The sequence below is a fragment of the Muscardinus avellanarius genome (genome assembly GCF_963383645.1).
Source record: "Muscardinus avellanarius genome assembly, chromosome: 9".
Lineage (NCBI taxonomy): Eukaryota > Metazoa > Chordata > Mammalia > Rodentia > Gliridae > Muscardinus > Muscardinus avellanarius.
Genome location: NC_137795.1, coordinates 59163650 through 59174990, shown reverse-complemented (window position 1 = coordinate 59174990; position 11341 = coordinate 59163650). Strand labels below are relative to the sequence as shown.

General features: G+C 36.8%; 1 protein-coding gene across 4 annotated transcripts in view; it reads right to left on the bottom strand.

The window, feature by feature from the left end:
* The window catches only part of RUNDC3B (RUN domain containing 3B), a gene marked incomplete at both ends in the record, with an annotated part of 134585 nt that overhangs the window by 123110 nt on the left and 134 nt on the right, over window positions 1-11341 (bottom strand). The gene's annotated exons all lie outside the window — the stretch shown is intronic.

The window sequence follows — 11341 nt, the reverse complement described above, 5'->3', positions numbered from 1 at the left end:
CTAACTGGCATGTATAGAACATGCAACCACAGTGGCAGGACATTTTTTTCAAATGCATAGGAAACATTTACTTAAATTAGCCATACACTACACATCATAAAGCAAAAATCAATGAAATTTCAAAAGCTTGAAATCTTTCAGAATATGTTCTCTGCACAGTGAAAGGGTGGTGGGGGAGGATTAATAAATGAAATGCCTCCACTGAAGTTATGGATATATGTGAAATTGCCAATGCCAATCTCAGTATCATGTATAAGGAAGGGGAAGGAGTGGGGAGGAAGTGGGTTGGGGGAAGCTTGCCAAGTGCTGTGTGCATGCATATTCCCATCACTCTGAACTACGATATGGTGTGAGACTACAACATACCAATAAAAGTACATTTTTTAAAAGCATAAAACAACCAATTAAAAATAATTAGAAAACCCTCAACTATTTGAAAGTTAAAACACACATTATTAAACAGCCTGAGTAGACAGGGGAAATTAACAAAGCCAGAAGTTGATTATTTGAAGCCGGGCATGGTGGCGCACGCTTGTAATCCCACCATTCAGGAGGCTTAGACTGGAGGATCGCGGTTCGCGGACAGCCTCAGCTACTTAGTCAGGCCCTCTGCAACTCAGTGAGACCCTGTTTCAAAATAAGGAATAAAAAATAGGGCGGGGGTGTAGCTCGGAGGTCAAATGCCCTGGGTTTCATCCCCAGACCCACACAAAAAAAGTTGATTATTTGAGAAAAAGCATTAATAAAATTTATAAAACCCTAGCCCAAAATAGGAAAGACACACATTATCAGTATCTGGAAAGAAAAATGGAAAAATCACTAAAAATCTTTTAAACAGTAAAAAGATATTAAGGATATTAAGTCTTGATAAATCTAGTAATATAAATGAAATGGGCATAATCCTTTCAAAACTTATTGACAGTAATACAAGAATAGGAAATTTGAATCACTCAGTATCTATTAAATAAATTGATTGTGTAACTAAAAGGTTTCCCACAAGGGCCATTTGTGGTTGAGATCACTTTCTTGGTGGATTCTTCCAAATGTTTAAGAAAGAAATAATATCATATACACATTCTTTTACCGAACAACAAAAATAACACTTCTTAACTTGTTACATAAGGTAAGATAATTTTACTTTTGGTATTAAGGATTAATCCCTGGAGCACTGAAACAAGGTCTCACTAAATTGCTGAGGGTCTTGCTTAATTGCCAAGGCTGCCCTCAAACCTGAGATTATCCTGTCTCAGCCTCCCAAATACTGGGATTACAGTGTGCACCATCAAACCCAGAAAGACAAGATAATCTTAATAACAAAACCAGACATAGCCATTATAAGAAAGGACAATTATAGGCCAATCTCTCCCATAAATAAATATGCAAAAATCCTTGATTAATTATTAACTGAGTACAAAAATATGTCAAAAAAGATAACACATCACAACTAAGTGCTCTTACGCCAGAGTGCTTTAACATGCAGAAGTCAACCAACATATTTCACTACAGGAACATAAAAAAGGGAGAAGGAATCATTCTTATGATGAGAAACAGAAAAAGAATTTGATAAAATGTATTCTGCACCGATTTGTGATAAAAATGCCTACTTTATTATAAAATTTTGAATGTTTTCTGTAACAGTGTATTAGTGGTCCTTGCCAATGTAGAAAAAAGAACAAAAAAGTATAGAGTTAGTAGAGGAGAGCATAGGTTCAACACTACAACATATTGGCACAGGCAGTAACTTTCTCAACAAAACCTCCAAAGCTCAGGAAATTAAAGCAAGAATTAACAAGTGGGATAGCATCAAACTAAAAAGTTTCTTCTCATCAAAGGAAACTATCAATAACCTAAAGAGGGCCGGGCGTGGTGGCGCACGCTTGTAATCCCCGCGCTTGGGAGGCAGAGACAGGAGGATCGCGCAGGTTCGAAGCCAGCCGCGCGCGCTGGCTTAGGAGACCCTGTTTCCAAAATGAAAATGTAAAAATAGGTCTGGGAGTGTAGCCCGGAGGTAGAAGGGCTTCCAGGAACCCCAGTACCACCAAAAAAAAAAAAAAATAACCTAAAGAGGAAGCCTACAGAATGGGAAAAGATCTTTACCAGCCACCACTCTGATAGGGGGCTAATATCCAGAATATACAAAGAGCTCAAAAGAATCTACACTAGTAAAACAAACAACCCAATCAAGAAATGGGCAAATGAACTAAATAGACACTTCACAAAAGAAGAGATACAAAGGGCCAATAGATACATGAAAAGATGTTCTACATCACTGGCCATCAGGGAGATGCAAATCAAAACTACACTGAGATTCCATCTAACCCCAGTCAGAGTGGCAAGCATAAAGAAATCAAATAACAACAAATGCTGGCGAGGATATGGGGAAAGAGGAACTCTTTTACATTGTTGGTGGGAGTGCAAACTAGTTTAGCCACTATGGAGATCTGTGTGGAGATTCCTAAGAAAGCTAGGAATAGATCCACCATACGATCCAGCTCTACCACTCCTGGGTATTTTTCCAAAAGGGTTGAATCCAGAGAACTATAGCAACATATGCATACCTATGTTCACAGCAGCACAATTCGTAATAGCCAAAATATGGAAACAACCCAGGTCTCCATCAACAGATGAATGAATTGCAAAACTCTGGGAAATACACACAATGGAATTCTACTCAGCCATAAAGAAGAACAAAATCATATCATTTGCAAGAAGATGGAAAGTCCTGGAGAGCATTATGTTAAGTGAGATCAGCCAAGCACAGAAAGAGAAGGTACATATGTTTCCTCTAATATGCCCAAATTAGGGAATGTAGAGGATACCAGTGGTACTCCAGGTAATGGAGGGGAAATACCAGCAAAGCTTGAATGGAAAGATAGGGGAGGAGGAAGACTGAACTTGATTAATGAGGGTCTATATCCAAATATGTGTAAAATTATGAATATGGCATGGTTACCCTGGACAATCATTGGTGGGAGGGGGGAAGGGAAAACAGGGGCGGCGGGGAGAGGGCACCAAATATAGTTTAAATGTATACCATTTATGTTCAGTAAAAATTTTAAAAAAAGATAATGTATTACTGTATTATAAAGTACTAGTACTAATATGGTATTAAAAAGTAGTACTGTGTTAATAAAGTACATTTGTTCAAGATTTTGAGCCATTATTTTTTAACTTGCATTAAAGAAAAATTATTAACATCTATTTAAAAAGAACAAAAAGTATAAACATTGAAAAATGAAGAATGAAAACAGGCAGATGACAAGAATTTCATTCAGTTTTTAAAAACTACAGAAAATATGTTAGAATTAACAAATAAATTTGGTAAAATTACTGGATACAAGACTAGTATTTTATTTTTTTATTTTATTGGTACACTATAGTTTCACATCATAATGTGGATCATATTGACAATGGCATACATTCACACAGTGCTTGGTGTCTCCCATTCCCATCTCCCGTATTCAACTAGTGTCCAGGTTGACCATGCTACATTCACACTTACACACATATTCGAATGTAGCTCCTCCATTAATCAACCTCAGCCTTTTTCCTCTCCTACTCTTCCTTTCTAGATTTGCTGAGATTTCTCCTCCATTATCTGGAGTTCCTCTGGTATCCCTAATACTATCTAGTTTGGGCATATTAGAGAAAACATATGTCCCTTATCTTTCTGTGCTTGGCTGATCTCACTTAACGTAATGTTCTCCGAGTCTTTCCATTTTCTTACAAATGACATAATTTTGTTCTTCTTTATTGCTGAGTAGAATTCCATTGTTTGTATTTCCCATAACTCTGCAATCCATTCACCTGTTGATGGAGACCTAGGTTGGCTCCATATTTTGGCTATTGTGAATTGTGCTGCTATGAACATGGGTATGCATGTTACTGTAGTTCTCTGATTTCAACCCCTTTGGAAGATACCCAGGAGCCAAGACCAGTATTTTAAATAAAGATCAATTTTATATCTTTACACCAATGACAAAAATTAATGAATTTTAGTTATAATATAAGAATATATCAACTATGTAAGAATAAGTTTGATAAGATATGTAAAACTATATATTCAAAATTAGAAATATTTATGAGAAAAATCCATAATATTTTAACAAATGAAGGAACATATTATGTTCTGGAATTGCATATAAATCTAAATATTATTATATAAAGATGACAGTTTTCTAAAAATTTATAAAATCGAGGCATGCTTTAAAATCCCGCCAAGTTCAAGCACAGCACAGGAGTAGACATTTTTTCCCCCGATTATTCAGCAACTAGAATGTTAACAACTTCAGACTGCTAAAACTCACACTCTAGAGCCTCTGGCCTTCCCCCTCCCCCAAAGACACATGATAATTTTCATACCTGCTTTCATTATCTAGTTCACAGTGATCATAATCAGCAAGTTAGGATGGGAAGTACAAAAAAAAATCTGCTGGAAACAGAGAGTTGTAAGAAATAATAGCTAACCTGGTAGTAAGAAATAGCAGAATACAAAAAGAACACCAAACACATAATCTTATGGGGCCATTTAGCAAAAAGCTCTGGGTACTTCAAAGTCTCTGAGGGCAGGCACCGCACGGTGAGCATATTCATAAAAACAGATCTGGAGTTAAGTCATCAATAAGTGTTACATTATGCTACACAGAGTATTTTTAAAGGGAAGGGAATGTGTAAAACTTTTTAAAACAGAAATTCATTCAAAATGTTTTAAATAATGTTTATCATGGTATAAATATGGGCACTTAAAAGCTTTAGTTATACAGAAGATTCACTCATAATAAATACTGAGTAAAGCACTACAGTTGATGGGACAATTTTAAGCTATAACTCAAAGTCTAAAGTTAGTTTCATATAAAATATGAGTTCTATCTTACTATCTGAAACAATGAGGTGCTAATCTAATTTGAAATCATTCAGATTCTAAAACACTATCCTGACTTGCAGAAAACCAAGATGAACTATGCACATACTATTAAAGTACATTAATTGAGAAATCCATATTTGTCTCTACCCTGCTTAACCCATCATACTATCTCCCTAAATTCCTCTTGTTAATCTTTTCTATCTACAAGATGGAAAATATTGACTCTGCATAGGAAGTTTCTCTTAAGTATTGATTTAAAAGTTTGAAAAATGTTATTTTTAAATGTTTTTTTTAAAAAATTAATGATGTAAGCCAGGCATGGTGGCGCATGCTTGTAATCCCCACACTTGGGAGGCAGAGACAAGAGGATGGCGCAGGTTCGAAGCCAGCCACGCACACTGGCTTAGGAGACCCTGTTTCCAAATTAAAAAATGTAAAAATAGGTCTGGGAGTGTAGCCCGGAGGTAGAAGGGCTTTCAGGAACCCCAGTACCACCAAAAAAAATTAATGATGTTTATTATTAAACATGTATATTATAATAATTTTCTTATTAAACATTATTAATCCACTGAAAGAAAATTTAGAATTAAATAAATAATTAAAATTTAGAATTATTTTTGCCAACAAACAACTAAAATGAAAGGAATATATCAGCTTTTCAGTAAATTATGAAGCTTAAAAACAAAAAAATGACTGATAACTGATTTCCTATGGATGAAAAATCCAAGTTAAAAAAGTCTAAAGAATTTTTTTTTTCAGCTTTGGGGATGGAACCAAGGGGCATTCAATCTCTGAGCTACACCCCCTGCCCTATTTTTTATTCTTTATTTTGAAACAGGGTCTCACTAAGTTGCAGAGGGCCTCACTAAGTAGCTGAGGTTGTCTGACAACCGTGATCATTAGGTCTCAGCCTCCCAAATGCCGGGATTACAAGTGTGCGCCACCACGCCCAGCTAAGTCTAAAGAATTTTACCAATTTAATTTTTCAAACTTCTAAATGGCACAGAATGTGCAGAGAAAATACTAATTGGTACAGAGCCAAAGTCAGTCTATGAATATTTTGGAGTTGAGTGTAAAAGATCTAGAGTCCTTGAATGACCTACTTTCTCTCCCTCATAATCTGTGAAAAAATATAATAAACCTGTACTTATTTGCTGAGATAAGTACCATACCACTGTGTTTAGTCTACAATATGCAAATGTTCACTTGGAAAATAAATGATGAAATAAGTATATTCATTCACAATTATAATAAGCCAAAACTCAATTCAGCTCTTTTCCTGACTATCCAATGTAACCAAAGAGCCTACTTCCACAATTCAAAACTGTAACAATATTTTACTTGTAAAATATTTGTTTAAATCAAAAGAATTGTGTACTTATTTTATATGGATTTAAACCTAAACTGAGAATGCCCAAATTGTTTTTAAAAAAGCATTATTATGTATGAATAAGTAGATATGCTAGACTGACAAGTGGTAATTTTTTTTTGCTTGTTTTGGTTTTATAAACTGTCAATTTTTTCCAAAACATCAGTAGAGAGTCACAAAATAGAAGGTACAGTTCAAATTGTTTTGTTTATAAAGAAAAATGTGCATGCCTCATCTAGCTGCTATAAACATGTATCTGTCACTACTGCCCTTCTCATATTTGGAGAAATTCAAATTTGAACACATTTTGCTTAAGGGCTATTATTAGTCCTAAGGATATCACTGAAGTTTATCAATGACCTAGTATGACTTATTTTATAGATGAGAAAACTGAAGCTGGGCGTGGTGGCACAGGCTTGTAACCCAGCGTTTGGGAGGCTGAGACAGAAGGATCACAGTTCGCAGAAAGCCTCAGCTACTTAGGCCCTTTACAACTGAGACCCTGATTCAAAATAAAGAATAAAAAAAAGGGGCTGGAGGTGTAGCTCAGAGGTAGAATGCCCTTGAGTTCCATTCCCAGTACCACAAAAACAAACAAATAAAATGAAAAATGGGAAGGTTGAAAGGCTTGTTAAGGACATGTTTGTAATGACAAAGTCAACTTACAGCCCAGTTGTATTTCTATAAAACAACTTCTAAATTGAAATATCAAATCATCTGATTATACTATAAAAGTGCCCTCATTAGAAGACATAGGTGAAATATCCAGGATTTAGGAGCTCTGAATATGGCAAAGCAGTGTAAATGCATATAATGTTTTGTTCATTTTGCTGAATTTGTAGTGGGGCTACTTAAAACTTACAAATGAAGCCTGGTGTGGTGGCACATGCTTATAATCTCAGCATCGGGAGGCAGGGACCGGAGGAGGATCCCGGTTCACGGACAGCTTCAGCTACTTAGTGAGGCCCTTTGCAACTCAGTAAGACCCTGTTTCAAAAAAAAAAAAAAAAGATTAAAATATAGGACTGAGAGAGATTTAAGACAACCTTGGAAGATGAAAAGATCTCCCTTGCTCATGGATAAGCAGAATAAATATCATCAAAATGGCCATTCTGCCAAAAGTGATCTACAGAGTCAATGCAATTCCTAACAAAATACCAACAAGATTCTTCATAGACCTAGAAAAATCAGTCATGAACTTTATATGGAGAAGGAAAAGACCCAGAATAGCCAAAGCAATTCTCAGCAATAAGAACCATGCAGGAGGCATCATAATCCCTGACTTCAAATTATACTCTAGAGCAATAGTAGTAAAAACAGCATGTTATTGGCACAACAGCATACAGACCAATGGAACAGAATATAAGATACAGAAACAAACCCACACACTTATAGTCAATTGATCTTTAACAAAGGGGCTAAACTCATACACTGGAGAAAACACAGCCTTTTCAACAAATGGTTCTGGGGGAAGGGAACTGGCTATCCATTTGTAGAAAGATGGAACTAACCTCTCAGGGTGCACAGGAATCAACTCGAGATGGATCAAACACTTGGAAATTAGACCAGAGACTGTGAAGCTATTAGAGGAGGGCATAAGCTCAACACTCCAACATATAGGAACAGGCAGTAACATTCTGAACGTGTCCTCCAAAGCACAGGAAATTAAAGCAAGAGTTAACAAGTGGGATGGCATCAAAGCAAAAAGTTTCCACTCAACAAAGGAAACCATCAAGAACCTAAAGAGAAAGCCTACAGAATGGGCAATCTTTACCAGCCACCACTCTGATAGAGGGCTAATATCCAGAATATACAAAGAGATCAAAAGGCTACACTAGCAAAACAACCCAATCAAGAAATGGGCAACTGAATTGAATATACACTTCACAAAAGAAGAGATACACATGGCCAACAGATACATGAAAAAATGTTCAACATCATTAGCCATCACGGAGATGCAAATCAAAACTACGCTGAGATTCTATCTAACCCCAATCAGAGTGGCAAGCATAAAGAACTTAAATACCAACAAATATTGACAAGGATGTGGGGAAAGAGGAACTCTTTTATGCTGTTGGTAGAAGTGCAAACTAGTTCAGCTGCTATGGTGATCCGTGTGGAGATTTCCTTAAAAAACTGGGAATAGATCCGCTTTATGATCTGACTATACCACTCCTGGGTATCTTTCCAAAGGGACTGAAATCAGAGAACTACAGTAATATATGCATACCTATGTTCATAGCAGCACAATTCGTAATAGCCAAAATATGGAACCAACCTATGTCCCCATCAACAGATGAATGGATTCCAAAATTATGGGAAATACACACAATGGAATTCTACCCAGCAATAATTAGAAGAACAAAATCATATCATTTGCAAGAAGATGGAAAGACCTGAAGAACATTATGTTAAGTGAGATCAGCCAAGCACAGAAAGAGAAGGCACATATGTTTTCTCTAATATGACCAAACTGGGGAGTATTAGGGATACCAGAGGGAATCCAGATAATATGGGTTGGGAAACCTCAGCAAAGCTAGAAAGGAAGGGTAGGAGAGGAAGAAGGCTGAGGTTGATCAATGGAGGAGCTACATTCGAAAATGTGTGTAAGTGTGAATGTAGCATGGTCAACCTGGACACTCATTATTGGGAGGGGGAAGGGGAAGTGGGGGGAGGAGAGAGCACTAAGCACTGTGTGAATGTATGCCATTGTCAATACAATCCACATAAAAATAAAAAATAAATCAACTAAATAAAAAATAGGGCCGGGAGTATAGCTCAGAGAAACAATGCCCCTGGGTTCCATCCCCAGTACTGAAAAAAAAAAAAAAAAAAAAAAAGGCCCACAGTGACTTTTTCCCAAAAAGTAAAATTATTTAGACAAAGCCTGTAAAATAAACTCCATTACTAGACATTGGTGATAATTTAGAGGTATGATCAGTTATTTTGATATGCAAAATAGCCTTAGTAATATTGTTCACATAGTTACAAAGATTATAATCTAAGCCAGAAATGGAAATTTATTTTTTCTAATAAACTAAGTCTATCTGCAATTAAAGTCACCACTTATATTCATTTCACAGTAGAAAGTAATTATACAAATAAAGCTAATTAAAATAAAGCTAGCCTAGATAACTATATATATACATTAGTAATGTCACTGAAATTTCTTCAACAGAATTTAAAATTTAATATAGATAAGGTTGAAATATAAATCTCTTTCAACTGCCTTTGATAAAGGCACAGATAAGAGCCAATGATCTAAAACACCCAAGATTCCAATGGAGAGGAATAAAGAAGTATCCACTAATGAATTTACTCATTCAACAAATATTTACTACCAGATGATACCGAAAAAATGTTAAAAACGGACAACGCAAAAATCAGAGATCACTGCTCTTGTGACTTTCACTTTCATGCAGCTCTTATGAAATACATTACCTCAAAAAGCATGATGTAGGGTGTATTCATTTCAAGTCACCCCCATGCCATTTTGGCATGGGGCTGTATTTCTATTTTCTGTTTTTCTATCTTTTAATAAACTTCTTTAAATCTTAAAAAAAAAAAAAAGCATGATGTATGTTGGAACCTGCTTTGGAACTAGCCTCATTTTCTTTCTTAAAATTTAGGTCTTTTTAGATAGGGGTGGTGCACACCTGTAATCCCAGTACTATGGAGGCAGTACTATGGAGGCTGAGACGGCAGAAGGGCAGGTTCAAAGCCAGCCTCAGGAACGGAGGCCCTCAACAACTGAGACCCTGTTTCCAAATGAAAAAAATAAGAGGTGGGGGTATAGTTCAGAGGTAGAATGTCCTTGGATTTAATCCCCAGGACCCACCCACCCCCAGCACACAAAATAAGTCTTTTTAGTATTTGCATAATAAGGGAAGAAAATCAGCCCTCGGTGATTGATCTATTTACCCTAAATTTAAAAATATTTGCCTCAGTTGGCATGGCGATGCCTGCCTGTTATCCTAGTATTTAGGAAGCTGAGGCAGGAAGATCATGGGTTTGAGGCAGCCTCATCAATGTAGCAAGACCCTGATTCCAAATATAAAGAATAAAGTGCTGGGGGTATAGCTCAGGGGTAGAATGCCCTGGGTTCAGTCCCCACTACTATATCTATATCTATCTATCTATCTATCTATCTATCTATTGTGTGTGTAGTATTTGGCTCAGTTTAAAATAATTTATAAAGGCATTCCCCCCCAAAAGTTGCATGTTATACCGTACAAATAAATGATAATTAAATAGATTGCAAACTATTTGACAATTTACAACTCAAAGCGCCTTAACTGTCAGTGAGGTCTTCTTGCTAGGTAGATGAATATTTATAATAACCCACGTTTCAAGAAGTCACTCAAAGTTATTGGTTCTAACTCCTAGTACCAGAAATCTGTATTCCAATTACGATGTTACACACATTTAACCCAAAGAAATTAAGAATATACAGATAATTTGTAGAGGGTTACTGCTACCTGATTACACGAGTTGATGGAACCAAGCAATTTTAAAACAATTTAAAGGGTCACAGAAGTCTTTCAGAAATGGATGCCCAGAATTTCATTTTTCAAAAACTGCTCAGATACGACTTAAAGAAAATATATCAGCATATTAAAATCCATTCTCTCCGCATACTAGGCTAATCCTAATTATTCCTTGTGTTTCTTTATTTTCTAGAGGAAGGGGAAACTACGCTCATAATTACAGATCATCTAAGCAAAGGCAGACCTTGGAATACATCACTGACACAGAGACAAGGTATCCTTCACCTTCCCACTCTTCGGCTAGTGTGTGCACAAACAGCCTTAGCCCTGTACTTTGTAAGTGGATAATACATACCCACATACACAATGGCTGGCGTCTGGGAGGCACTCTATATGCGGGGAATGAAAAGAGTGAGACATGTAAATAAGCCCAAACAAAATGCACACAGTAAACGATGAGAGTAACTACTCCACCAGGGCTGGCTGACAGCCCCATGTGCGCAAAACCAAAGAGCGCTTCTCCTCGTCCCTCTTTTGCGGACCCCGGACCGCACGTTCAAAACAAACCCTGGGGCCCCGCCCCGCGCCGGCCGGCGGCGCTGGCTGCGAGCCCGCCGGCCC